This window comes from Halichoerus grypus, chromosome 3 (genome assembly GCF_964656455.1).
Source record: "Halichoerus grypus chromosome 3, mHalGry1.hap1.1, whole genome shotgun sequence".
NCBI lineage: Eukaryota > Metazoa > Chordata > Mammalia > Carnivora > Phocidae > Halichoerus > Halichoerus grypus.
This window is the reverse complement of record NC_135714.1, coordinates 43,761,522-43,789,504: the sequence shown is the minus strand read 5'-3', so window position 1 is coordinate 43,789,504 and position 27,983 is coordinate 43,761,522. Positions and strand designations below refer to the sequence as shown.

Below are 27,983 nucleotides of genomic sequence, written 5' to 3'. Positions count from 1 at the left end.
ACCCCTCTGGATATATAGGCTCCCCGGCCCTCCACATTGCCCTGTGGGACTTGGGCACTGGTACCATACTGCTACTCCTCTTATTCCTTTTGCTGCAACTAATAACGTCCTTTGTCTCTGACTCAAGAGTTTCATATCTTCTGTCAGTATCCATGAAACTGGCAGGCTTACTTAGTTTGAATAGTTATTTTGGTGGGAGCTTTCCTGCTTCTAACTCTCCTTCACTGCGTCAAACTTACTGAAGTAGGGCAAAATCCCAATACTTTATTTATAAAATATCTTCCTTTTGAACAATCCAAATCACTGTTACATATTTTATTTCCCCCTAAAACATTTTTATGACGTATGTAAATACAAGTTAATCCCATTTTATAAATGAGGAATTAGGGGTAGAGATTAAGTGATTTTCTCAAGGTCACTTAATTAATTCATAACACATCAAATGCTAGATTTCAGGCCTTCTCACTGATCACACAGGGATGGGGTATTTGTAATATATAATACTGTCTTCTTCCTCCTCACTAACATTCTTTGTAATGATACCTATCTAATTTAGAACATAGAATTTATAACTGGTATTCTTCCAGGAAGGAAGAACTCTTGGTAGTATAATTACTAACTGAAAATCTGAGGTTATTTAGACTTCCTAATATTTCATAAAACATATTCCATTCCAGCATTCGCAAACATTCCTCATATAAAAAACTAAATAAATAATGTTTGTTCTTAGCCTCAAATACAGTGTTTCTCACAGTGTAGTCCTCATCCAAATAATCTGGAGAGCTTTTTAAGAATACAGGTTGTACCCCAGACCTACCACATTAGAATTTCTAGAGTATAAAGGAATCTTGAGCATCTTTTTTTAAAATCAAATCTCCCAGGTGATTTTTTTTTATGGCCATTAAAGTTTACCATGCATTACTACCAGGGCAAGATTGTTTCTATAAACTAGGAGTGGGCAAACCACCATCCTTTGGCTAAATACCTACAAATAGAGCAAAGTAGCAGATTTACAAAACTGTTTCTGAATATAGGACTTACGAAAAATCTTGATAAAAGGAGTGCAAATCAACACCAATTTATGTCTCTCAGAAAGGCAAAAATCTTCCCTTACATCATGAATTTAGCAGTAGTGGTTTGAAAAATGCTTGTATTTTGTGAAATAGCAGGGTTTATCTAAGGAATTCATTTGTATGGAGATCTTCTGTGGTGTGGTTGTACAACACCTCCTTTTGCCTATTCATAAATCCATTCGATATATATTCATTGAGTGCCTACCTTCTGAGCCAAGCGCCATTCTATGCACTGATGCTACTGTAGTGGATAAGTTGGCTAGGATCCCTGCCTTCAAGGTCTATACTAGAAGAGGATAATAATTGCTTCTTAACAAAAAGTAAAATTCTTTACAGAGGAAGATAAAAGGATTTTTTTTGCCATCAGTGACTCCAAACTTCCATTTTGCAGAAGAAATTTTTTTTTTAATATTTTTTCTTTCAAGATTTGAAGCTGAAAGTATGGTTCTAAGATTTAGGCCAGTATGAAATATTTCAGTAATTGAAATGCTTAGACAAATCATGGTTTTCCTTAAGGGAGAGCCAACATATAGCCTAATGTATATTTTGTCAAATATGGGACACACAAGATTCATAAGTGGTTGTTATATGATTATGTTATATGTTATATACATATATAACATATGTTATATGTTATATGATTCACCAGCTAAATGAGTGAGTTACAAACCATGTCACTTTGGAGGCTGAGTCGTATTAATAAATAAAGCGTGCCAAAACAGTTATTGATTAAAGGAGCTCCTTTTGATTCTTTAAAGAAATCCTATGCTTGCAAAAAACTTTATGCAAAAGGGATAGGATATAGGGCAAGAGAACAGTTTGTGTGTAGTAATAAAATTTGCTTCATTTTTTTTTAGCTGAGGGCAGATTGGATTTGAAGATTCTTGAAACCAAAAGTCCCTAAATATAAAGGTCTTGGGAGGTGAGAATAGTTGCTGGGATTGATTTTGGAAATGTCATTTGAGGTCAGATATGACACTGGAAACAATGCTAAAGAATCTGGACTTAGTTCTACAGGCAGTAGAGCTCATTGATGGTCTTTAAGTAGGAGGGAGATAGATCAGATTAACATTTAGATAGGTGACTGGTGTGATGATGTGAGGGCTGTATTAGCAGAGAAAAGACAACATGGATTTGGAGAACAGTTGGGAGATCAAAGAGCAGATCTTGGACCAAGGCACTGGCCATGGGCGGACCAATTAAGAGATGGATTCAAGGTATTTTACTGGCAATAAAGTAAATAAGAAGGGCAAAGGAGAAAGAATAGATGTAGTTCCAACAATTTTCAATAAAAATTAAACTTTATTTTTGCATGGCATCCACATTGTTAAATTTATGACTCATCATTGGTGGGTCAAAAATTTCTTGGTAGACTAAACCTTGGTCAAGGAGTTAGCCCGCCAGTGACTGGCTGAACATTCTAGTGCTGGAGGTGCTTTGGAGGCATTCTTAGAACCTATGACCCTCTGTGGACTCCAATCTCTTCCCCCGGATTAGTGACTGTTAGTCCACTGCACTGATGGAGCCTCAGAGGTCAGCTAACAGATTGCTCATGTTGACACAGCCAGTTAGTGGCAAAAGTGGCAGAAGTGGGAGCAGAATCTTGATTTTAGTGCCCTGTTCATTTCACCCTGCTGCCTCAACTGTGTGTGGATCCATTGGTTTTTCAACTAAAGGGAAGAAACTCAGATCATCTGTACTGGTGTTTCTCAAAATGTCCGTATTCATCAGCGTTCTCCAGAGAAACAGGACTAACAGGATATATGTAGATATACAAGAGATTTATTATAGGAATTGCCTCACGCTATTATGGAGGCCAAGAAGTCCCACAATCTGCTGCTTTCAAGCTGGAGAACCAGGAAAGCTAGTGGTGTAATTCAGTCCAAGTCCAAGGGCCTGAGAACCAGGGGAGCCAATGGTGTGAGTGCCAGCTGGAATCCAAAGGCCCAAGAATTGAGGGACTGATGGCATAAGGCCCTGTCCAAGTCCAAGGGCCTGAGAACCAGGAGAGCCAAAGTCCGAGGGCAGGAGAAGATGGATGTCCCAGCTCAAGCAAAGAGAGATTTTAATTTTAAAGTCATGCCACTCTTCCTTCTCTAAGATAATTCTACCTTGACTCTTTATTGCTACGTCTTTTTCAATATTCTATTCATAAAATAGTGTTACAGCTTTGTGTACACTTACACTAACACCATCCTCCCTCACTGAGCATCAGGGATCTAGGTCAGCATCTCCACTCCAAGTCCACTGTCCTCAGAATGAAGCCTCCCCCCACCCTTTTCTTAAAGCATTCTTTTTTTCTTAGTAGTAAGTTGTTGGATGGAGCTAGGACACGACATTATGTATGTGTATGGATCATGCTGCTATTTTAGCACATGAACTATTCCAGACTAAAGACTCATTCGACCTGGGGTTCTGTTTTGAGACTATAGTTGGTACAAATTAATCCTGCTGGAGCTGATAGATTATCCAAAAGGAGAGTCAAGGCCAATCCTTATTTATTAATTCTGTAAGTTTAAGATTTATTTTTTTAAGTCATTTGCTTAAAATGGTGCATACTTATAATTCCACAGGTTCCTAGAATTTCATTGTAAGAATAATGTCAGAGCTAAAATAATTCTAAAAGAGATGCATTCGTTCTTATTTTTCAGGAAATCTGTCTTTTAACTAATGCCAATCAGCGTACTTCAATTTTATGTAAAACAGATGTAAAATTTCTGGCAATGAGTAAAGAAGTAAGTATTTGATGATATTCATAAAAATGATTAATATTTTAAGAAAATCCTTTTGGGAAGCCTAAATAAATTTCAAAGCCCAAAATATTGACATTGAGAATGAATACTAGGGAAAATTAAGTGTCTATATTTAAATGTTAGATCTGAACACTTTGTGCTGATGGATCAGTAGCCTTAATTAGATAACAAACCATCACAGATGTAGGGGAGGCAAAATTTTCTCTCTACCTTCTTAGGATTTTTTTTATCTGGGGGCAGAAAATTAAACTGACATACAACAGATTACCTGGAGAAAAGCATACAAATTTATGTAAGGTTTATGTGATGTAGGAGCCCTCACCATGACATGAAGACCCAAAGAAGTAGCAAACTTCTGTAAAGTACTTTTCTTTGAGGTTGGGCAGAGACACAACATTGTGGAAAAGTCACTAAAATATAGAGTGAGGCTAAAGGAAGATAAGAATTATTTTAACAAGTTCTGTTTGTACAGAATTTCTTGGCTTTGCGTCCCTGTTGCAGATTGTTTCTTCGTTCCTGGTACAGGGAGGGCATCGTTCACATGGGAGTTTTTCATCTCCCATTTTCAGGAAGAAAAGAGGGATGTTAGAATGCTCTTCTTGCATTCTAACCCTCTGCCTGTTTTTTTAAGTGTCCCTAGCTCCAAATAATCTTTATGCCAAAGTGGTATATTTTGGTATATTTAGTGGGATACATCCTGTCACCCATCACAGACCAGAGGGATTTTTCAGGAATTAAATTAGAAAATCCTCACGAAACTATCAGATCCATGCCTGGCAGGGCAACACTCACTACATGGTGGTCTTGACTTTTATTGTTGCTAATTATAATCAAAAATAATTATGTGCTGTTGGCAGATACATACCCTTCAAATTAACTTTTAAAAAAATTGTCACTCTAAGTGCTGTGTTGCTTAGGAAAACAGTTGGCTTGTTCAGTGCCAGGTTTATCATTTGAAGTTAAAGTGCCTATTCACAGGGCTGTTCTGCGATGCTGCTGAAATTCTTGATGAGGCGGGAGCTGTGTGTAATTCTGCTGGTTAGCAATCGAAGGGCATTTTGTCATACAAACCTGTGTCAAGTGGAAAGCAGTTTTTCATTTTCATTATTTTGGGGGAATGTGATTTACAAGTATTTAGCAGTTCTTATAGCAGGCTCAGGTGTGTATTATAATTTCCTTTTTATTTAAAACATATTTCTTAGGTAAATCTCATGAGTCACAGAGCCTTAGTTTCAGGGGGATGGTGACTTAACATTAGTGGCCCTAAGTTGTTGTTTTTTTAATTTATTATTACTCAAAACAAATGGCTTTCCAAAGCTATTTAGGCCATGTGTTCCTACTCTGCCTTATAAATCTTGATGTGCCAGGTACTGGAGCGATTGCTTAGTTGACCCCTTGGGAAGCCTGAAGTGAAAGCATTGATTAGGCTCTTTTGGGCTGAGAGCCCTATTCAGCTATTTCGCTGGCAGAAAGTCTTTCTTTTTTCATTAGGGAAACTGGTGGCAGCAGAATCTTGCCTGGAGATATTTATTATTATTAGTGTGGTCATAAGCACTGTCTACTGTCTCCTCACAAGTACTGTTGGTAAGCCATCTGGAAGCAGAGGAATGCGCTTCAATTAGTATTTATTTAGAATATTTTAAATGGATACCTTTGTCAATGCTTATCAGATAAAGCTCATGAGATTTTCTGTATATTTGCTAGGATAAATCATTCTGTGATATGTTTCTCAAATTCAGAGTGGAATAGGGGCGCCTGGGTGGCTCAGTTGGTTAAGCGACTGCCTTCGGCTCAGGTCATGATCCTGGAGTCCCTGGATCGAGTCCCGCATCGGGCTCCCTGCTCGGCAGGGAGTCTGCTTCTCCCTCTGACCCTCCCCCCTCTCATGTGCTCTCTCTCATTCTCTCTCTCTCAAATAAATAAATAAAATCTTAAAAAAAGAAAAATTCAGAGTGGAATGTACTGTAATCGGATTTGAAAGTGTCATGGGAAATTTCTTCAACGTTTTAGTATTGATGAATATCAATTTAATAGATGCATGCTGTGTACTTCTTTACTGAACGAGTACTGTGGGAACTTGATGGACAGCCATGATTATGGCCATAGTAAGTGCCATGTAGTCAAATATCCTATGAAAAAAAAGCATCACCAATACAGCAATATGCAGGATGTGGTTTCCTTTTTAAATATTATATTTGATTTAATGGACTAAAAAAGAGAGGTGAGCTCCATTAACCCAGTGACCTTTATTTTTCCCCAAGAAGGATAATTGCATTCTAATGGAAATATAGGAACAGTAGGTATTATAAACACAACTCTCTGAAAGAGCGGGGCTGCTTGCTTCAGCCTCTTGAAAGCATCCAGCGGGGCTCAGCATAAATTTATAAGCAACCCAAATTCTTTACCAAAGTAGAAAAATACCGCCAAATGTGTTAGCATTGGGAAAATCTGGTATCGCCAAATGTGTTAGCATTGGTGTTAATCTTATATTTTCTTTAAGGCTATTATGTTCTTTTTTAAAAAATTTTTATTATGTTATATTAATCACCATTTATTACATCATTAGTTTTTGTTGTAGTGTTCCATGATTCATTGTTTGCGTATAACACCCAGTGCTCCATTCAGTACGTGCCCTCTTTAATACCCATCACCAGGCTAACCCATCCCCCCAGTCCCCTCCCCTCTAGAACCCTCAGTTTGTTTCTCAGAGTCCATAGTCTCTCATGGTTCGTCTCCCCCTCCGATTTCCCCCCCCTTCATTCTTTCCCTCCTGCTATCTTCTTCTTCTTTTTTTTTTTTTAACATATAATGTATTATTTGTTTCAGAGGTATAGGTCTGTGATTTAACAGTCTTACACAATTCACAGCACTCACCATAGCACATACCCTCCCCAATGTCTATCACCCAGCCACCCCATCCCTCCCACCCGCCACCACTCCAGCAACCCTCAGTTTGTTTCCTGAGATTAAGAATTCCTCATATCAGTGAGGTCATGTGATACATGTCTTTCTCTGATTGACTTATTTCGCTCAGCATAATACCCTCCAGTTCCATCCACATCGTTGCAAATGGCAAGAGTTCATTCCTTTTGATGGCTGCATAATATTCCATTGTGTATATATATATACACATATATATATATATATATGTGTATATATATATATACCACATCTTCTTTATCCATTCATCTGTCAATGGACATCTTGGCTCTTTCCATAGTTTGGCTATTGTGGACATTGCTGCTATAAACATCGGGGTGCATGAACCCCTTCAGATCCCTACATTTGTATCTTTGGGGTAAATACCCAGTAATGCAATTGCTGGGTCATATGGCAGCTCTATTTTCAACTTTTTGAGGAACCTGCATACTGTTTTCCAGAGTGGCTGCACCAGCTTGCATTCCCACCACCAGTGTAGGAGGGTTCCCCTTTCTCCACATCCCCACCAACATCTGTCATTTCCTGACTTGCATGGAACCAGAAAAGACCCCGAATAGCCAGAAGAATATTGAAAAAGAAAAGCAAAGCTGGTGGCATCACAATTCTGAACTTCAAGCTCTATTACAAAGCTGTCATCATCAAGACAGTATGGTACTGGCACAAAAACAGACACATAGATCAATGGAACAGAATAGAGAGCCCAGAAATGGACCCTCAACTCTATGGTCAAGTAATCTTCAACGAAGCGGAAAGAATGTCCAATGGAAAAAAGACAGTCTCTTCAACAAATGGTGTTGGGAGAATTGGACAGCCACATGCAGAAGAATGAAACTGGACCATTTCCTTACACCACACACAGAAATAGACTCAAAATGGTTGAAAGACCTAAATGTGAGACAGGAATCCATCAATATCCTAAAGGAGAACACAGGCAGCAACCTCTTTGACCTCAGCCACAGCAACTTCTTCCTAGAAACATTGCCAAAGGCAAGGGAAGCAAGGGCAAAAATGGACTATTGGGACCTCATCAAGATAAAAAGGTTTTGCACAGCAAAAGAAACAGTCAACAAAACCAAAAGACAACCCACAGAATGAGAGAAGATATTTGCAAATGACATATCAGATAAAGGGCTAGTATCCAAAATCTATAAAGAACTTATCAAACTCAACACCCAAAGAACAAATGATCCAATCAAGAAATGGGCAGAAGGCATGAACAGACATTTTTCCAAAGAAGACATCCAAATGGCCAACAGACACATGAAAAAGTGCTCAACATCACTCAGCATCAGGGAAATCCAAATCAAAACCTCAGTGAGATACCATGTCACACCAGTCAGAATGGATAATATTAACAACTATTAATTTCTTTTTAAAGTAATAGTTATCAGTTTCACTCAAGACTGAAATTAGAGCCTTACAGTAAGTGTCACTTGGGGTTTCTCAAAGATTGCAGTGATGTGTTCATATGTATGAGGGCTATGTGCATCTTGATGAAAATCGTAAATCGAGGGCTCCCACTCTGGTCACTTCCCACAGACCTTCTGTGTTTTCTGATTGGATCACATCTTCTGCTAGTTCATGCACCACTGGTATTCTGTGACTGTTCTTCAGCTGTCAGAGGCAAATGAGAAATATACAGATGGTGTACATTTTTCTCACAAAGCTGAATTTATTCACATTTTTATAACAAGGTCCTCTCTGTTTTACGTGGTGCTCTTTCTTTCTTTCCTTCTTTTTTTTTTTTTTGGTGCTGAAGTGTCAATATTTCATGAAATGATGTTCACTATCCTTGGTACTTGTTGTTTTAATGTTCTTACTGGGCATGCACAAACAAAAAAGGTGTCAGCGTACATCTTATTTCTCCACCCTTAAAATTAAGAAAAAAATTTTTTAACTGACCTGGGACATCCCCAAATCTGGAAACTAACTCCTTTGTCAAACTGTTTTGTCATTTTGAAGGCTCCAATCTCAATGTTAGGAAATGCTTCCTCTAAACTGCTGGTTTGCTACTATTTGTTATGTTGTCTCTCAAAACAACATTGCTTAGTCCTTAAGAGCCTGGGTGATGGGGCGCCTGGGTGGCTCAGTTGGTTAAGCGACTGCCTTCAGCTCGGGTCATGATCCTGGAGTCCCGGGATCGAGTCCCACATCAGGCTCCCTGCTCAGCGGGGAGTCTGCTTCTCCCTCTGACCCTCCCCCCTCTCATGCTCTCTCTATCTCATTCTCTCTCTCAAATAAATAAATAAAATCTTTAAAAAAAAAAAAGAGCCTGGGTGATGAACCCAGGCAACCAGCATTCTGGTTTCAGTACTGCCATTTATTTGACCTTCAGAACCTCAGTTTCCCATCTGTGTAAATGGCAACAACAAAGCATCAATTTATGGAAGTGCTGGAACCATTAAGTGAGTTAACATCTACCGAATGCTTAGCACAGTGGCTGGCATAGAAGACATATATTGGCATATATGAATTTTGCAATTGATCATATTTTTCTTCTTTGTTTTGGTAACAGGATATTTTTAAGGTTTGCCCCTATCTGGCCCAAGACATGATCAGCTGAAATCATATGGCCATTGTCTCTCTTCCCTTTGACTTCCTCAGCTCTTTCTTCTTCTCCATTGATTATATGCATTAAAAAAAAAATCCCACCAAATAATCATACAACCTTCCTCAGAGTATAAATATGAGGATATACAAACTCAGAATTTATGGGGTTGGGGCTCAGAAATCTACTTTCTAACAAGCACCCCAGGCAATACTGAAGCACACTCAAACTTGAAGATCACTAGCTAAATAGAATGTGTAATATTTTATATTGTGAGAAATTTCTGTATAAAATATAAATCAATAATGCCAAAAGTATAAATAAGTAAATAAATAAATATCTCACTAGTATTTGGGATTAGGGTAAGATATAAATTAATTGATTAAATCTAGAAGTCCCATTTCATGCACCAAGCCTTCACATGCCTCTTCAGGCGAAGGGACTTCACAGTCTTCTGACCTCAGAGCTGCTTTGATTTCATAACTTGCTTGGCCACTTACAGAATTCTAGAATATTATAGCTGGGAGTCTAGAGGAGGTGGCTATGGCCATGAGGTAGTAGGGCACTCCAGGGAGCCGGCTGCCAAAGAGGCCATCCATAGGGTTCCTGAGTGGTTCAGTTGGTTAAGTGTCTGCCTTCGGCTCAGGTCACGGTCTCAGGGTCCTGGGATCGAGCCCCACGTTGGGCTCTCTGCTCAGCGGGGAGCCTACTTCTCCCTCTGCCTGCCGCTCCCCCTGCTTGTGCTCTCTCTCTCTCTCTGTCAAATAAATAAAATCTTAAAAAAAACAACAACAACAAATGAAATACAAAGAGGTTATCAATAGAGCCAAGACCAAGCAAGATAGGATTAGAGGAACCAACACTGTTGTCACTCACAATATCAAACTCTACCATTTACTGAACACCTTAAAAAAAAACAACAAACAGATTTGTACTATTTTCCTTGCAGTATCTCATTTAATTTTCACAATAACTCCTTTAGCTACTATTTTATTCCCCCTTCACAGAGTGAAGAAAGAAAGCTAAAATATGTGAAGTAAGATGTGCCAAGGACCAAGACTAATAACAGAACTGGCTCTCACACCCAGAGGACCTGACCCTAGAACTTCCCCTGCTAACCGCCGTGGTTTCTGCTATTAATCCCAGGGAGCCATGCAAGGAAAGGCAGAGGCCTCCCATCAAGTTCCCAAACATTGTCCTGGCAAGCTTGGAGAGATAGTTGTGAAACTCCCTGACTTCCAGGATAATCAAAAAGGGCACTTTATTCATTTGTGCCAAGATTGAGGAGTGGCCCATTCTATAATATGCCATGGGAACATGTATACAAACCCAGCCTTGCGGCCTGACTCACTGTCTCAATCCCAGACTTGTGCACCTGGTGCTTACCACCTGGTTGACTTCTACTGTGGGTAGAAATGTTGACTTGCTATTGTACATACCTCAGATTTGCCATACTAAAAAGTGGTGTTGGGTAGGGGGAAGTAAGAATGTGGCACTCCTACGCCACCTGACACTTGGCAGCCAAGCTCCTCTCCTGAGCTGTAAGGGAACCCCGAGCAGTGGAAGTTCATCTCAGGACAGTAGGCAGCCTCAGAAGTCAACAACTGCTGTGTATTATTCCCTGCAGGTGTGTCTGGCACGGTGATGGGTGCTCTGGTCTAGCCAGGCGGTGGAGGGGGCACAGCAGTGTTCGCCGTTTGGAGAAAACAAAAACCGTGCCAGAGACTGCGTAGCCACCGGAAGCCTGAAGTCCTTGCTTTGCATTTTGAGCACACGCATGACAGGTTGGCCCTCAAATTGAGCCGTAGTACCTGGGGTGGTTGCCTAAGAAAGTTTCAGTGGGCATTACAATTTCACAGTTTTCGTTCACTGGTTTTGTTTTGTTTGTTGTTTGTGTGGGAACTTGGTGCATCAAAACCATTTCAGGTTTTGTTGGATGGGAGTCCTAGAAAAAAGGGTTCTAATCATCGAGAAATAGATGTTCCTCCGAGAACAGTGATTAAGACTCTCTAGCAGCGCACTGCTGATGGTTCATCCAAGGGCCAGATTTTGCAAAATCTTGTTCCCAACAAGTTTAGCAAATTGAGCGATTTTTGGCTGTATTTTACACAGTTATTTACAGCTCACTTACAGTTTCCAGTTTTGCCTTTATTTCTAACTTGCTCAGCAGGAACAACTCATTTGATATGAGCAACTTATTCAAGAAGTTTGAAGGCACGGTAGTGTACAGTAAATATAGTTTTGCCGTCAGAGAGAGTGAAAGTTCTAATTCTGGCTCTGCCACTCACTTCCTGTGAACTTGGGATAAGTGACTTAGCCTCTTGAAGCCTCCATGGGCTAATTTTTAAGTTGAGGATGATAATGCTTGTCATATGGGTGCAAAATTAATTCAAGAAAGCAATTACAGTGGTTATTGAGCCCTTACCATGTGCCAGGCACTGTTCTAGGTTTTATGGCTACAGTGGTGAACTTGAGCTTGCCTTCAAGGAGCTTGTGTTCAAAAGGGAGAGAGCCAAGCTAACCACTGATTACAGCAAAATGAGATGCTGGCTGAGACACTGAGGAGCTTGAGGGGCCTCAGGTGCTTCGGGGGAAAATAAGTAACTCACTTTAGGTCCATGGTTCCCGGCATTGACTCTTCATTAGGAGTCAATGGACCCCCTGGAGAGTTTTTTTTTTTTAAACGACCAATACCCTGGTCACACCATAGACTACTTAAATCAGAATTGCTAGGGGTGTAACTTGGGAACCAGTAATTTTTAAGTCCCCCAGGTGATTCTAATGTGGAGCCAGGTTTGAGAAGCACTGGGTCAGGCTGTGATCAGGGGGGTTATTAGAGGAAGCTGAGGTCTCGAGGCTGAAGCTGGCAGCATGATCCAGAGTTGGCCACATGTAGAGAGGAGGGAACCGCATGGAGAACAAGAAAAGGTGTGTGTGTGTGTGTGTGTGTGTGTGTGTGTGTGTGTGTGTGTGTGTGTGTGAGAAGAGCTGCAGGGGTAAAAGAATGTGATACATTCTGGGGAAATGCAGATAATTCTGTGTGGGTTGAACATGGAGCCCAAGAGGAGTAAAGGCAGGAGGGGTCAGCTGGGGCCAGAGTACAAGTGTCTCTGAAGTATCTTCTAACGAAGTGGCTGGTGTAAAGGGGTCAGTGCTGGCACGTAATAGGCCTTCAGTAAATGGTAACGATGGCTATTAGTAGCAGACGTTTAGAATCATTCACTTCTGGGGTGGCAAGGGTTGTTCTATGTTCACTCAAGGATCTTAATGGAAGATTAATTCTCAGAACATTTCAATATACCGGCCACGTGAGTGGGAAGAAGAGGTTGCCGTGTCTGGGTTGCTGGTTTTGCTCTGCTCAAATTGTGCCTTCAGAGTCTAGTGAGTAACTCATTTCTCCCTGAATTTTTTTGTGTGTATGTGTGGTGACATATACATAACATAAAATTTATCATTTTAACCATTTTTAAGTGTACAGTTCAGTGGCATTGAGTACATTCACGCTGTTGTGTAACCATCGCCACTCTCCTTCTCTAGAGCTTTTTCATCATCCCCGAATGAAACTCTGTACCGCTAAACACTAACTCCCCATTCCCACCCCTCCTTCCCACAGCCCTGGCACCCTCTGTTCTACTTTCTGTCTCTATGAATTTGATTATGCCAGGTTCCTCCTGTAAGTGGAATCATACAATATTTGTCCAATATTTGTGTCTGGCTTATTGCACTCACACAATGTCCTCACTAGATTTTAAAAGTCTTAGCCTCCTTTTCCTAAGGCCTGGGGTCTTTGGCTTGGGCCTTAAACTCTGACGTTTTATTTTATTTTATCTTTTTAAGATTTTATTTATTTATTTGACAGATAGAGACAGCGGGAGAGGGAACACAAGCAGGGGGAGTGGGAGAGGGAGAGTGAGAAGCAGGCTTTCTGTGGAGCAGGGAGCCCAGTGCGGGGCTCGATCCCAGGACCCTGGGATCATGACCTGAGCCGAAGGCAGACGCTTAACGATTGAGCCACCCAGGCGCCCCTAAACTCTGACATTTTAAAAGCTAGAAATAGCTTTGATGTTAGGGAGTTCATAACCTTTCAACACAGCATAATAGAAGATGACAAGGCCGCATTGCGCAGTGTGTGCGGAAGACCTGCCCAGCCTCCATGACGAAGGCAGGTACGTCCTGGCTTATCTGCTGTGGTTTATCACACTCTGTTCCCTCAGATAACAAGCACAACATAAAGGTAGTTGTTTATCCATTTTTCATGGGTTGTTATTCTCTCTATTCATTCAGGGACATTCAGGGGTCTCTTTGATCTTCCAGCTAGATAGTAAATATAAACAGGAAATAATTTTTAAATAATCTCTGTTTATCTTTATATTAAAGCATGTTAGTTTGCAACCTTCTTGGGAGCTTCTCGGGTGTAATCCAAAACTAGCCCCCATACACAGAGGGCAGAAAGACTGAAGAAAGAGGCAGTCTACTCCAAATTGGTAGGTGGCAGGTGTAATAAGCAAGAGAACTTAGATACGAGACCTGTCTTGGGTGGTCTCAAGATGAGTAGATCTCCATACCTGCCTGCCAAGTCTTAAAAGTTTACATAAAGGCCTTAACTGGGTTCAGTCACAAATACTCAACACCACATCACTGTCTCAAGGCTATGTCCTTGGGGCCAGCTTCTGGGAGCAGGAAAGGCAAGCAGGATGCACATTCCAAGGACAGGGGACCGGTGAGGAGTCTCTGTACTGCTGCGGTCCAGCTCATAGGTCACGTCTTCTCGGTGACCTCCCCCAACAAAGCAGGAACAACTCGAATCTTCACAGCGTCGTATTATAATGAACAGACCAATCACATGACTGACATATATTCATAGTTCTCTCTGCGTCCAAAAATTTTTATGAATAGCTGCTCCGAAGGATGGAAAGCACTTGGCTTAATAGTCATATGAAAAGTCATCACATCTCACTCAGCGGCTTAATCTGGAAAGAACCTAGATTCTTCCCCCACTCCCTTATCTCCCTAAGGAGATATTTATTTTCTTAAATTTTTATTTATTCAAAAAAATATCTCTTGAGTTCCTAATACATGTCAGGAAGTGCATTAGGGCCCACAACAAACAAAATAGATATGGTGTCTACTCTTACACAATCTAATGGCTTTAATTGGTTATTGATTTATATAGTTGATTTCTGATTCACATAGTCACTGGTGCTAAATTCCCAGGATATTAAGTAGATCATGTATTCTTTTTTTTTTACATGTGGGGGTAGAGCCACTTAAGGGGGGGCTAACCAACTGGCTGCCAAGCTGCCCCACAAGGTGGTAAAATGCCTGTTGTCCAGGTCCGAGGTTTGATTTGCAGTTCTAGAAGTTTCCATGCCAGTGCCCATGATACGCCTCCTGAGACAAGAGGACAGACCAATGTTAACTTTCAAGAGAATGGTGTATATCTGAATGTTGATTTATTAATTTTGATGGGGAATATCCCTTTTCAGCCACTAAAATTCATTTTTATCATTTAATGAATCCTTCCTGTATCGGGGTGACTGAAAGGCTGAATTCACGGTCAGAGGGATGCTAAGTGAAGACAAAATTGAAGTAATGTTATGTAAATAGTCTTGTGGGATCTTTTATCCAGGCCTAGGGGATGCCTGGTATAAATCCAAGTCCTGTGGCTGAGAGCACCTCTAGAGCGAACCAGTGTGTCACACAGATGCTGGGTTCTGAGGGACACGTTCTTTCATCATGTAGGCCAGTATCATCAAGATTGACTTTGCTCATCTCTGATCTCATCCGTAATGGATTATGATGACTGGCCAAACTCTTAGCGTTCTTGGACTTTTCTTGTACCCCCATCTAATCAAATTGTTCTCTTTGCCTCCATCTATCACTGCATTCCAAAAGGTGCTCTATTTCAAAAAAAGAAACATTATCTTTAAATAATCCATGGGTTTTTCTTCAGTTAGGCCTTTCCATTCTTTCATGCGTTTAATCCATGTCTATCTACTATGTTTGCCAGTTGACTAAATTTTAGGGAAGTCCTTTAAACTGAATGCAGACCCAAGCTTTCCAAGAAAGAAAATCTGGTTATTAATCATGACCTAGACTCCAACGGCTTAGTTTGGAATAATATCCATAACACCCACTTTTCACTCCTCAATTTCTCAGGGCTCTCACTGTGCTCTGTGACCGGGTCTGTTTCCCTGGTTCTGGAGTCTAGTCTCCCATCTTTCCCCATGCGTCCATTCTAGAAGCATCTTGACTCGGCCTTTTTCAGTTGTAACCATCTTGGATTTATGTGCTCTTTTTATGAGAGTCTTTGAAATGTGAGAAGGTAAGCAGCTATCTGCTTTACCTGTACTAAGTCTTGGCCTTTGGTTATATGGCTAATCTTTATATTTTTTAAATAATGCCTATTTAAACTTCCTACCTTTATATTATATCCCTGATAATTTTATATTATTTTTCATAGCTGCACAGAATTGAACTTCTTTTGTTCATGGACTTCTAACAGTGACTCCCTGCCCCTGGACCTCATCATCCATTTGCCCCCATCTGTTGGTAAATGCAAACTATAGAGTTGAACTGTTCACACTTCCCTGCCAGGAACCTAGTGTGTTGGTATCACCTTTGTCATCACTTTTGCTCTTGCTTACTTCAGGGAAATTAATGTGCTGGCTAGTGACATTTTCACTTCCCATTTTAGGACTTTCGGGTGTGATGTGTTTTTAAAAAGCCTATCTAGTATGTTAATAATGGACAAGAGATGGCGTCATACAAGCACACAGGGCCTTGAAGACCAAGGTCTCAGGGGATTCAGAAGAGCAAATTATAGAGTACATTTTATGTCTTGGAAAGGGAATAGATACTATAATGAATTTTTAAGTTAGCAATTTGTTTAGTCTCCTGAGGCCCTGGCAGCTTGCGGAGGTTATGGGGGTAAAAGCACCTGCAGAGAGGAATTTCTCAGTCAGAACCAGCATTTAAAGTAGCGGTGTGTTAATGCTTAAAAAGAAGTCCCGCATACATTTTTTATAGCTTCTAGCTTTTGCAGCTGGATCTAATGAAGGATGCTCCGAGAAGTTGAGCCAGCTTGCCATTGTCCAGCCTCCACTTTCCATTACTTATGTTCTTTCCAATAGAGCCTACGGCACATTCTTAAAGACAGCTTTGCTAAAAGTACTAGGGCCTCAATAGAGGCATGTGGCGAATGCCATGGAGTGCCGGAGTCCAGCTCCAGCCGGGGTGGGTCTCTCGTAGGAAAGGACGGCGTCGGCGAATGAGGAGACACAGACACAGGATCAGGTTGCAGGCATCTCCTCCTGACAGCCTCAGAGGAACTTTATTTATTTGTTAGGATATTTTTGTTTTTCCAAATCTTAGATCATTTTCTGGATTACAGCCATAGCCTTCTTTCATTTTTCCTTTGTAATGATTAACATGACCTTTATTGATTTCTGCTTATTGGCTTTCGCTAAAACTAAAAAACAGTACGCAAAGAGAAAGGTGCTAGACAGAGCGTGACCATCTTGTTATTTTGTTCTATAGAAACTAATTCTTAGGGCGCCTGGGTGGCTCAGTCGTTAAGCGTCTGCCTTCGGCTCAGGTCATGATCCCAGGGTCCGGGGATAGAGCCCTGCATCGGGCTCCCTGCTCTGCAGGAAGCCTGCTTCTCCCTCTCCCACTCCCCCTGCTTGTGTTCCCTCTCTCACTGTGTCTCTCTCTGTCAAATAAATAAATAAAACCTTTAAAAAAAAAAAAAGAAACTAATTCTTTGTGGAATTAGTTTCATTATGATTGCTTAGATAGGCGTAACTAAGATGAGTAGTCACTTTATCATGAAACCCCAGAAATATTCCCACAATTCTAAAGATTGCCATAAACAAAATGAAAGAGAATAGCAGGAGCCAGCCCAGAAATATTCCCACAATTATAAAGATTGCCATAAACAAAATGAAAGAGAATAGCAGAAGCCAGCTGTGGAGTCTCCTGTTTTCAGGATCGTCCCCCATACTTGGACTTTGTCAAACAGTATGAGTAGCTTGGCTCGCGCCAATGGAGTCTCTACTTTTTTTCTTTTTTTTTTTTTTACCCTGCTATTCTTATTTAGGAATACTCAGTGATTTAACTTAAAATTAAATACATCTTCAAGGATTCTGATTTCATAGGGCTGTTCTTCAAGTAAGGAACCCTTACGTGGTTAGTGTTTGATTAAATGTTCAGAGGACAGTTTCCATCGCAATGTCAAGTGGAGATGTGTCCTAAAAAAGTAGATCAGAGCTCAAAGGTAAATTGAAGATTCCATGAGTTTTTATGATCTGGGCACAGAGTAATTTGAGTTTAAAAAGAGAAACCAAGTATTTTGGCAGTCTTCAGCAATAGGCTAAAGAAGTTATGACTTAAATTCAAATGTAGTCCTGTAGGCCATAGTTTTCTACGGCACCAGGAGCATGGAAATAAGAAATTTATATAATGGAGCTCCCGCAGGGCTTCAGTGCAAATGCAGCCCTATTAACATTGTTGCCCGAATCATGGGAAATCTTGGCCTCCATTTTATTCCCTCCCTGAAACGTTTCTCCTTATTTCAGGCATCCCCCAAGTGGTATCTGCTTGTGTTTAGAAATTTATGCACTCACATTTTTCTCTTGCTTCCTCACCAAGCTCCTTCTGCTGCCCTGGGAACGTTGCTGGGCACAGGGCTGATTCCACACGCGGTCTCTCAGTCTGTTGTAGGATGCGGAGGGCTTCCTCTCCATGCCCTTCGGGTTCATGGTTAGACCTTCTCTTCATCACAGTTTGAAACCAGAGCCATAGACTATGAAGGGAGCAGACTCTATCCCATTCCATTCATCTCCTTGTCTTTCTCTTCTGGGCGCCCCTCCTAACCTGGAAAAGAAAGGCTTTTTCTTCCGTCAGAGAATGATCTTTTTGATGACTGACTTGGTGCTGATGATTTTCACAAAGATCTCTAGGTCACCAGTTCTGGAAACTGGATTACAGACAATCTAGTTTGGATACAGGACACCCTGCTGCAAATGCAGTTTTACTTAAAAAACAGGAAATGTAAGAGCTACGGAAGAACACTAGTCGGTGCAATAGTGAATGTTCAGACAAGCTTCACTGACAAACAGGAACATGTTCTGAGGAACACGAGTACCTTTTGATTGACCTTTGAGATTTTCTGCTGGCCATGATAGATAGACCCTTATTTATTTATTCCCCGTTCCTCTGTGCTACAGCTGAAAATGTAAAAAAGATGAAGATGGAAGAAACTTAAAAACGAAACATTCAATATTTCTACTCTAAAGAAGTAATCCCTAAAAAAAATTATCAGAAGTAACTCTTTTTTCCTGTGTGCATTCTTTCTGTCTCTCTCTGAACACACACAGGCAGTCATTCTGTATGTTGTGTAATAGATCTTCCTTTTTCTCACTTTACTAGCATATATAGATATACCTCATTTTTTATAGCTATATTGTATGATACATTATGTAGTGGTATTATAATCTCATCGACTAGCCACTCATTTGTGGACACTTGAATTATGAAATATTATGTTTAGAAACAAAACAATATGTCATAAGATTAGCTGTCATAAATAACACCTGAATGCCCACCAATGTCACAGTGCATTTTTTGGCAGAATCAAGTCTGAATACTTTCTGTTCTGATGATACTCATCAATGTTCACAGCAGGAAAGAACCCTGAAGAAGGATCTTGTTTATGCTTATCCCATCTAAGTAAATCATTTGTGTGTTTTAAGTCTGGATTCACTAAGTCATTAGTGTTAAGTGTAGTCAAGAGCATAAGTTCATTTCAAAAGCTTGCTTGGGATTTTGCAAGTTTACAATTCATAGCAAGAGAGAGGCTGATTCAATACTTTCTAATAACTACTATTTTAGGGGCACCTGCATGGCTCAGTCATTAAGTGTCTGCCTTCGGCTCAGGTCATAATCCCAGGGTCCTGGGATCGAGCCCCACATTGGGCTCCCTGCTCGGCGGGAAGCCTGCTTCTCCCTCTCCCACTCCCCCTGCTTGTGTTCCCTCTCTTGCTATCTCTCTCTGTCAAATAAATAAATAAAAAATAAAAAAATAAATTTTTTTTAAAAAACTACTATTTTAAATCACTGTCCTATTTAAGCAGGTAAATGATTATTCTTTGTTACACAATAGAAGCAGAACTATGATGAATTAATTTTCTAATTGTTTTTTCCCACTCTGTTGTGCCTGTACTGCTAGCCCCTCCCTAACTCTGGACAGATGAAAAAGGTCTCACACTCTGGCTTCCAACATGGGCCACCACCACCGTGGTCAGCAGGAGAGGCATGTGGCCCTGTAACTGTATGCTGTTTGGTCTGATGTGGTCTCCAGGCCTCCCTGTGGGCTTATCAGGACTAATCCCATCATGCCTCACATACCCTCAGAAGGCCACATCCCCCAGGCTTCCACATTGCCTGTACCCTCTGCTACTGTTCTCTACCTCCACTCATCTGACCCAATTTCCTGCTCTTCCCCAACCTCCCACACTCTTTCCAAGGCCATTTGGAATGTAGGGCTATCACAGCAAACCCTCCAGATCCCCAGCTGCTTCGAATGTCCTTATCACTTGCTTGACTGGACTGAACCCTGGGTGCTTGCTATGGACATCACCTCCCCTGCAGTAGTCTCCAGTGGAAGCAGCTTACTATCACTGTTCTATCATCATCATCATTATTATTCATATAGCAAGTATTACAGGCCCTGGAGATTGGGTTGAGTGTCCTTCTAGCACCCCGCTCATTTCTCTTCCTTCTTCCTTCAAACACCCAGCTCCTTTGGATTTTATGCCTTCAGACTTTACCACCCCTCTCTGTTGCTGTATCTATGGTCTGTAGACCCTCCTCAATCATGGCTGGCCAGCCTGCCTTGCTGTCTTCCTGTCACAAGTCCCTGGCATCTTTTCTGGAGGTTTGGCCTCTAGCACCTTGGCTTCTTTGATCCTGGATTATTCTTTCTACCTGAGCCACCACTCCTGCTGTCTTAACTTTGACATTCCTGGTGCCCATAACTGGACTATGTCCACATCTTGACTTCCAAGTTTCTGTCTCTTGACCAGCATCTCCTATGGTTCCAGCCTGCCTGTTCTAGTCCTCCCCATCCAGCAGTCCTTCAGATGCATTTGGCCCTTTAATTCATTGAATTTTCTCGCATATTTTTTTATTTTACTACTATTCTTCCTGCTTTTATTATTGGTTCCCTCCATTTCCAGCTTAGGTCCTTCATTCTCACTATAATCACACCCCTGCAAATATCCTCTCCCTCTCCTGTCTCCCTCCCTCTCTCAAGCCTGAACCCAAACAGCTAAATCATATGGAGAAAAAGCACTCAAGCGTGTTAGCCAGCCTCTCTTTAAATTCTTGGCTACTGCGCCGTAATGTACTTTATTTCCTCAGTATATTAGCTCCTCCCTCCCTAATGTGACTATTTCACTTCCTTTCCTTTCTCCTAGATTCTTCTCCTCACTTACATTCATTTGATAATCTTGCCTTGTGTACAGCTTAATAAAGATACAAAAGAAAGCAGGAACCCCCTCCTCATCATCGCCAGGCCAGCAGACAGCTTCTCTCTATCTGTAACCAGAGTGTCCCTTTCACTCCTGTCTCTGCGGGTGAAGCATCCCTGAGCATATTGAACACCAACCTCTCCTCTGGTACCGGGCTCCCCATCCCCTCACACTTCTTGGGGTCCAGGGCTCCCGCAGTAGTTTGCCTTCTTGGCTAAGTACATGGACCCTGAGTCAGACTGCCTGAATGTGAATCTTGGCTCTGCCACCTCCCAGGTATACCTCAGTTGCCCTGTCTGTAACATGCGGTGTTAATGTTATTGACTTCACAGTGTCATGCAGGTTAAAAGGGAGGATTCGGTGACCCGCTTAGGACAAGGCGAGGCTCCCAGCGAGGGCTCTGTCTTGCGCCCGCTGCCCCTGGCCAGCCCCTCCCTCTCCTGGATCCTTCCCTTCAGCAAGCGGACATGTTCTAGTAATTTCGGGTCTTCAACAGACAGATAAACAGAACTTTCTCTTCTCTTCACATTTCCCCAGCCCCAACCACTACCTCGCTGTTTCTCTGCTCCTGCAAACTACAAAGTTTCTCAATTCCATCCACTTCTCTTTTCCTTCAGTTGTCTTACTTTAGTCCAAGCCTCTCTTACCTGGATGGCTGCAACGGTTTTATGAGCCATTCATTGTAAATCAGATAATGCCACTGCACTCCTTAGAAGCCTCTCCCAGGAGTAAAATGGACGCTTTTTCTGGCAAACAAAGCCCTACACCATCAATATGGGTTAGATATTGCCAGGGCGATACTGAGGAACGAACCACCCTAAAAAAGCTTAAAACAACTCTTTTTCTCATGGATCTGCTAGCCAGCCAGGGCCGTTCTGCTGATCCGGCTGGTTGGCTCACGCGTGTGCAGGTTGGCTGGGGGCTGGCTGATCCGGGCTGCATGGACGGGGTAGTTCTGCTTCATGCTGCAAGCTTGCTTGGGGCCAGTCTGCTTCACGGGCCTCTTCTTCTCCAATCACCAACAGGCAATGGAGGCACAAGAGGGCAGACCCGAGCGCTTAACGCAACTGACATCCTATCAACCAAAGACAATTTCAGGGCAAGTTCCAAGGGTAGGGAGATCTACTTCCTCTTTGAGAGGAATTGCAGTGCTATGTCAAAGGAAAGGACATGGACGTGTGTGTGTGTGTGTGTGTGTGTGTGTGTGTGTGTGTGTGTGTGAGAGAGAGAGAGAGAAAGAGAGAGAGAAAGGGAGAGGGAGGGAGACATTGGGGCTAATAACTCATTTTACCACACCATTCTCTGACATCTCACACCAGTGACCTCCTCACCCACGGTGCTCCAGCTCTATGGGGCCTTTTCTGTTCCTCGAACACAACAAATTCCTTCCCATTCTAGAGCTATTTGCACTATGTTACACTGTGCTATAAATTTACTGGTTGCTTTGGCATTAAAGTTTGATTTCCAGAGGATTCCAGCGACATGACAGCTATTCCTTTTCTTCATTTTTTTAAGCCCTTAATTTTATTTTTGATGATCTATACCCTTAGAGCATTTATTGACGAGGATAGATCTGAAAGCCTTTCAGATTCACTATTAAGTCAATAAAACACTTTTCTTTTCCTCTAATACCGTGAAACCTGCCAAAAGACGAGAAACAAATTAATTTGCTCTCCATTTGCTCAACAGGAGTAGTGGGCCGTAGGTAGAACTCTGAGGAAAAAGCAAATTTAGTGGACCTTTAGAATTTGGGAGTTGAGAGGACTTGGATTTTGTGAGTCCCTGAATTTCATAGATATAATTTTCTCAGTATTCATAAGCTAATTTTGATTTTCTTTATTCACATTACCACATCTTTAGCGGTCATTTTGTTGCTAGTGGGCCTACCAGGCAGCTTGTGGGGTGTTGTGTGACCCTGAGGAGGGGAGTCCGCAGGGATAGAAGGATTCGGGCTGGGGCTGGCCCCAGAGGCGCTTCTGTGCAGTTTCATGGATGAAAAGGCCTCATGGAGGCGGAATTCAAGGTGTTGTAATTTGTGTTTCTGACAGAAGAAGGAAAAGAGAGGGGTTTGGGACCTGGGGGACAAGGCATGCTGCCTCCTTATTCTGCTGACTTAGGGAAAGCAGCCACCCTCCTGGTGAAGGAAAGGGGATGGTTTACAGCAGCACTGGGTGGATCCGGGCCCAATAGCAGAGGTAGGTAGGTAGGTAGGTGGGTAGGTAAGTAGGTAGGTAGGTAGGTAGGTAGGTGTGTGTGTGTGTGTAGGTGTGTGTGTGTGTGTAGGTAGGTGTGTGTGTGTGTAGGTATGTGTGTGTGTGTGTAGGTAGGTAGGTAGGTAGGTGTGTGTGTGTAGGTGTGTGTGTGTGTGTGTAGGTAGGTAGGTAGGTGTGTGTGTGTAGGTGTGTGTGTGTGTGTGTGTGTGTGTGTAGGTAGGTGTGTGTGTGTGTGTGTGTGTCCTGCATGGCTGAGCGGCACATCATCATCACAATCATGATTAACATAATAGTAGCTAGCATAATTGAGGGCTTTCTGCAGGTCAGATAATATGAAGAATGCTTTACACCTGAACCCATTTGACCCTTACAATAATAACTCTGGGCAATAAGTACTATTATCATTTCCATTTTAAAGATGAGGTAATGGAGGAGCAGAGTTCTCGAAGGGCATTCGACTGACAAGTGATACGTCAGATTTATGCTCAGGTCTGTCTGATGGTGGCACCCGTGTGCTTTACTGCTCTACCACTCTGCCCAGAGCAGAGGGCAGAGAGTCCAGGTAAGAAGCCCCGTAGGAACCAAGGGACGCTGTCTACAAGCTGCTACTATCTGCATTTCACCCATGGTGGGAGGGAAAGGTGTCGTGACTGCAGTGACCAGAAGTGAGGATCTACCCATGACTGTGGCAGAAGCAGTGAGCATATTGACATATGGGTCAGGAAAAATCTATGGGTCACCCAGGGCCCCTGTTGGAGACCAAAGAATTTTTTTTTTAATTTTTTATTATTATGTTAATCACCATACGTTACATCATTCGTTTTAGGTGTAGTGTTCCATGATTCATTGTTTGTGCATAACACGCAGTGCTCCATGCAGAACGTGCCCTCTTTAATACCCATCACCAGGCTAACCCATCCTCCCACCCCCCTCCCCGCTAGAACCCTCAGTTTGTTTTTCAGAGTCCATCGTCTCTCATGGTTCATCTCCCCCTCTGATTTCCCCCCCTTCATTCTTCCCCTCCTGCTATCTTCTTCTTTTTTTTTTTCCTTAACATATATTGCATTATTTGTTTCAGAGGTACAGATCTGAGATTCAACAGTCTTGCACAATTCACAGCGCTTACCAGAGGACATACCCTCCCCAGTGTCTATCACCCAGTCACCCCATCCCTCCCACCCCACCCCCCACTCCAGCAACCCTCAGTTTGTTTCCTGAGATTAAGAATTCCTCATATCAGTGAGAGACCAAAGAATTTAACACCCTTGAAAGCCCTTTGAGTTTCATCAGCTCACGTACACTATTACCTATCTCAACATGTTCTTTATTAGCATTTATCCAGAAGGGTTCACCTGGAGCAGGCACCCTGTGTTCTTGATATGTAACACTTTGATCACTCTCCAGGGACATAGCTGCACTCTGGTGGTGGCTCCCTGTCCTCAGATCAGATGACCAGGCTTCACTATCTCTGTGGGCCTGTCTGTCCTGTTGGTCATTGCCCCTCTAGCCTCACCCACCCACTCCATTCCAGGGAATAGCAGAGAATACAAGGAATTGGGAGCACTCCAAGGCAGGAAGTAGGATGCATGAAGCTGGTGGGCAGCAGAGCCATTTAGAAGGGGCTTTGATTTGGCCTTCTCCCACCCTTTACGCCAGTCTGATTGGCTGATGTGGAAGACCAGAAATAGCAGAAGCAGTGAACGTTGATGAGTTGGTTCTGCTGAAAGGTTTTGCAGCCCACCACCCCTACCTTTCCTGCACCTTGTATCACAAGGGGTTGTCATCAGAATCAAATGAAATAATGCAGAGAGCTTATTTAATAAACTATGGTCCTGGGCATAGGGTACTTTTAGAGCTTGTGGCAAGCTGTATTATTTATAAACATTCGGTGTATCCCTCGGTGGAAGAATTGTTCATCCCTACCCTGTTGATAGAGGCTTGGTCCTATGATTTGCTTTCGCCAATTGCCTGTGAGCAGAAGTGATGTATGTCATTTCTGGGTAGAAGTTTTAAGAACTAGCACGTGGTTCTCCACATTCTCTTTCCCTCCTCTGCCTTCGTCGGGACGCAGCCTCTTGTCAGCTTAGCAGTGATTCCAAGAGCAGGCAAAGCCCGCTGCTGCCCCGGGGCATGCCCGTGAGTGAGGAATAATGCTGTTTTAAACTGCTGAGAGTCCTCAGGTTGTTTGATGCTGCGGAATAGGCTCGCCTTGCCCAAATGATGCATAGCTAACCCTGGAAGTCAGGATGTTTCTGGAAATTAGCTACTGGAAACGTAAAGCTACTATTTATAACCAAGATCGAAACACTTAGGAAAAAGCTGAGGAAAAATCCTTGGTTTCAGTTTGAACAGAAGAGAAAGACTCCTTTTTACTCATTGTTATATTTTTAAATTTTTCTTTGTATCTTGCGCTTTGGTCTTTAGCTGGAGTTCAGTTTTTAACTGGCATATCCATATATATCCCAGTGTGCCAAAAATACCATTTGTACAGTGTATTTCTTTACCTTCAGTGCACAAATTTGGTTTCTACTAGTGTTAGGAGATATGGTAAAACTGATTATTGATTTAAAAATCATTTTATATATTTGAACTTCACTATCTTTTTATGTAGCATTGTGCAGCTTGTTGAAAAATATCATCTATGAAATAGAACAGCCCGTTTGAAGGGTACTTAGTAATGTCACCACTGACAAAAATTATATAATCGAAAAATTAAGAAATGGTCTATTTTTTAAAAATTAAGTCTACCTGAAACTATCAGGCATTTCTTTTTAAGTGAAAAGAGAAATACTTTAACAACATTACTGCCATTGAAATTTATTTCATGAGATAAATAATGAACTACTTTTTAATTAATCTTTACTGCAGGAGAAGTATATGATATTTTAAAAAAAATTATAATCATTTGACTTGACCAGGGAGAAACAGAGCAAATGACTTTACAAGGTTACTTCATAAGTGTGTATGTATAGTCTTCTGAGTGTGTGTGTATGTATTGTATATATGTGTGTGTGAGTGGTGAGAAAGATTTATTCTTTTTAATTTTTTTTTAGGATTTTTGCTTTATTGCACAGAGTACAAGAACAATATCAAGAAACACGCAGTTCTCTAAGGTACACATTTTCTGTAGACAATTCTTACAGTTTAAAGGAAAGTCATTAATAGATTCGTTTAACATCTTCTATTTGAAATTTAGGATAATCTCCTATAAATGTTTACTGGGGCTGAAATTAACAGGGTATGTTGAAAAGTACATGGGACTAGACATACAGACCTGGATCTGAATCCTAATGTTATCACTTACGACTTATATGTATTTGGGCAAGTACATATATCCCTTTTACCCTTATTTTTTTTATATATAAATGGACATATTAGTATAGTCCTCTATGCCATTGATTAAAAAAATAAGAGAGAATTGTCTTATCTTTTCTTGTTGCATCTGTTTGTTTTCACCTGGATACTTAGAACAGTGACCAGTACCACATATTCAATAAATACTTGTTGAATGAATGAATGAATGAATGATTGAATGAATGCACAACATGGGTCAAAATACTAAAACAGGTATATAAACTTTATGAGTTTGTGTCAATTTCTGGATTTTTTATTCTCTCTATTGCACTATTTCTAGAACACCACCAAATCAGGCAGTGCAATCATCTATCAGAAACCAGTAGCATATGTTTGTGTATGTGCACATGTGCGTTCTTTAGAATACTGTTCATTTTAAGATTTCGTGACACAAATGCATCCAATGAGGTAAATACATCATCATGCTTTTAATTTACATGTGATTCATGTAGTCACCCCAACTGATATAAGACCAGCCATATGTTACATTACCTACGATTAAATGCACGAATTAAACTAGACTGTAAGACAAAAGATGGAACCATTTTTAAAATCAAGGATAGTAATCACCAATTAGCGGAAAGCCGAATAGCTTAAAAGCAGCTCAATTGATTTTTAAATTTCATTTATTTTGGTTTCATTATAGTAATATTCTGATAACTCATTCATGCTCATGCCTCCCTCTTGCAGCCCGGACATTTATATGGGGGATAAAGGCTCAGAGAAAGAGAAGAAAAGGAAATTTGGCATACTTTTGCCAGTAAGAAGTTTGTAATCTAAAAGGAGAGACCAGACACAAAAAATGTATTGTCCAATCAGTGCTCTAATAAGGCACTGTGTAAAGTCCCAAAATGTGTAGCACAGACAATGGGAGCATGAGAGTAGATAAAAAGGAACATAATATGTCTAAGTGCACCAAATTCAGAAGTTAGCATGGGGAGAACCGAGGTGAAAGGGCATTTTCAGCAGTGGCTTCACCTATCAGTCTTGAGGTAAAGGCTATTGATCCTACAGCGGCATACTCAGATCAGTCTTAATAGCATCTTAGAAACAGGAAAACCACTATGTATCTTTGCAAAAGACTAACCATACCATGATATGTAATATCAATTCCAAATGACAGGTATGTGAAAAATGAACCATTGATGTTCTGGGTAGGTGTGAATTCTGTTACTGCTTAAAGGGAACAGTGCTATTTTAGCTTGGGAGTTTGCTCCCCAAAGTGACATTTCCCCTTCCACGAAGGATCAAAAGAATTCTTTGTGTGGGGTTTTGCTTTTGCTACTGTGGAGTTGGGGTCCCGCACCCCATATTATCCTGCAAAGAGACCGGAGGCCCCAGCCCAGCCCCAGGTTTAATCAAAGCACAACAGAGGCAGGGTGGCATGTTAGCAAGGAACTTGGCTTATTTCATCCTGCTGTTGCCCCTGATCAGCCCTGCAACTTTGGACCAGTTTCTGAACCTATTTTAGAGCATGTTCGGATATAAGTGTATTAGCCATATTCCTAGTTTCTGTAAATTTGATGCTTTAACATCTGCCCTACATGCGTATGCTGGACATGCCTTGT

At 41.4% G+C, this 27,983-nt stretch overlaps 1 protein-coding gene across 15 annotated transcripts in view; it reads left to right on the top strand.

Annotated features, from left to right (window-relative positions):
• Positions 1-27,983, top strand: part of NMU (neuromedin U) — a 195,179-nt gene that overhangs the window by 24,420 nt on the left and 142,776 nt on the right. For 2 of the 15 annotated variants that reach the window (XM_078068674.1, XM_078068673.1), the window contains exon 3: positions 26,115-26,174. The exons of the other annotated variants lie outside the window; for them this stretch is intronic. The gene's annotated coding sequence lies outside the window, so the exon portion shown is untranslated. The remainder of the gene's footprint in view (positions 1-26,114; positions 26,175-27,983) is intronic. 15 annotated transcript variants of the gene reach the window in all.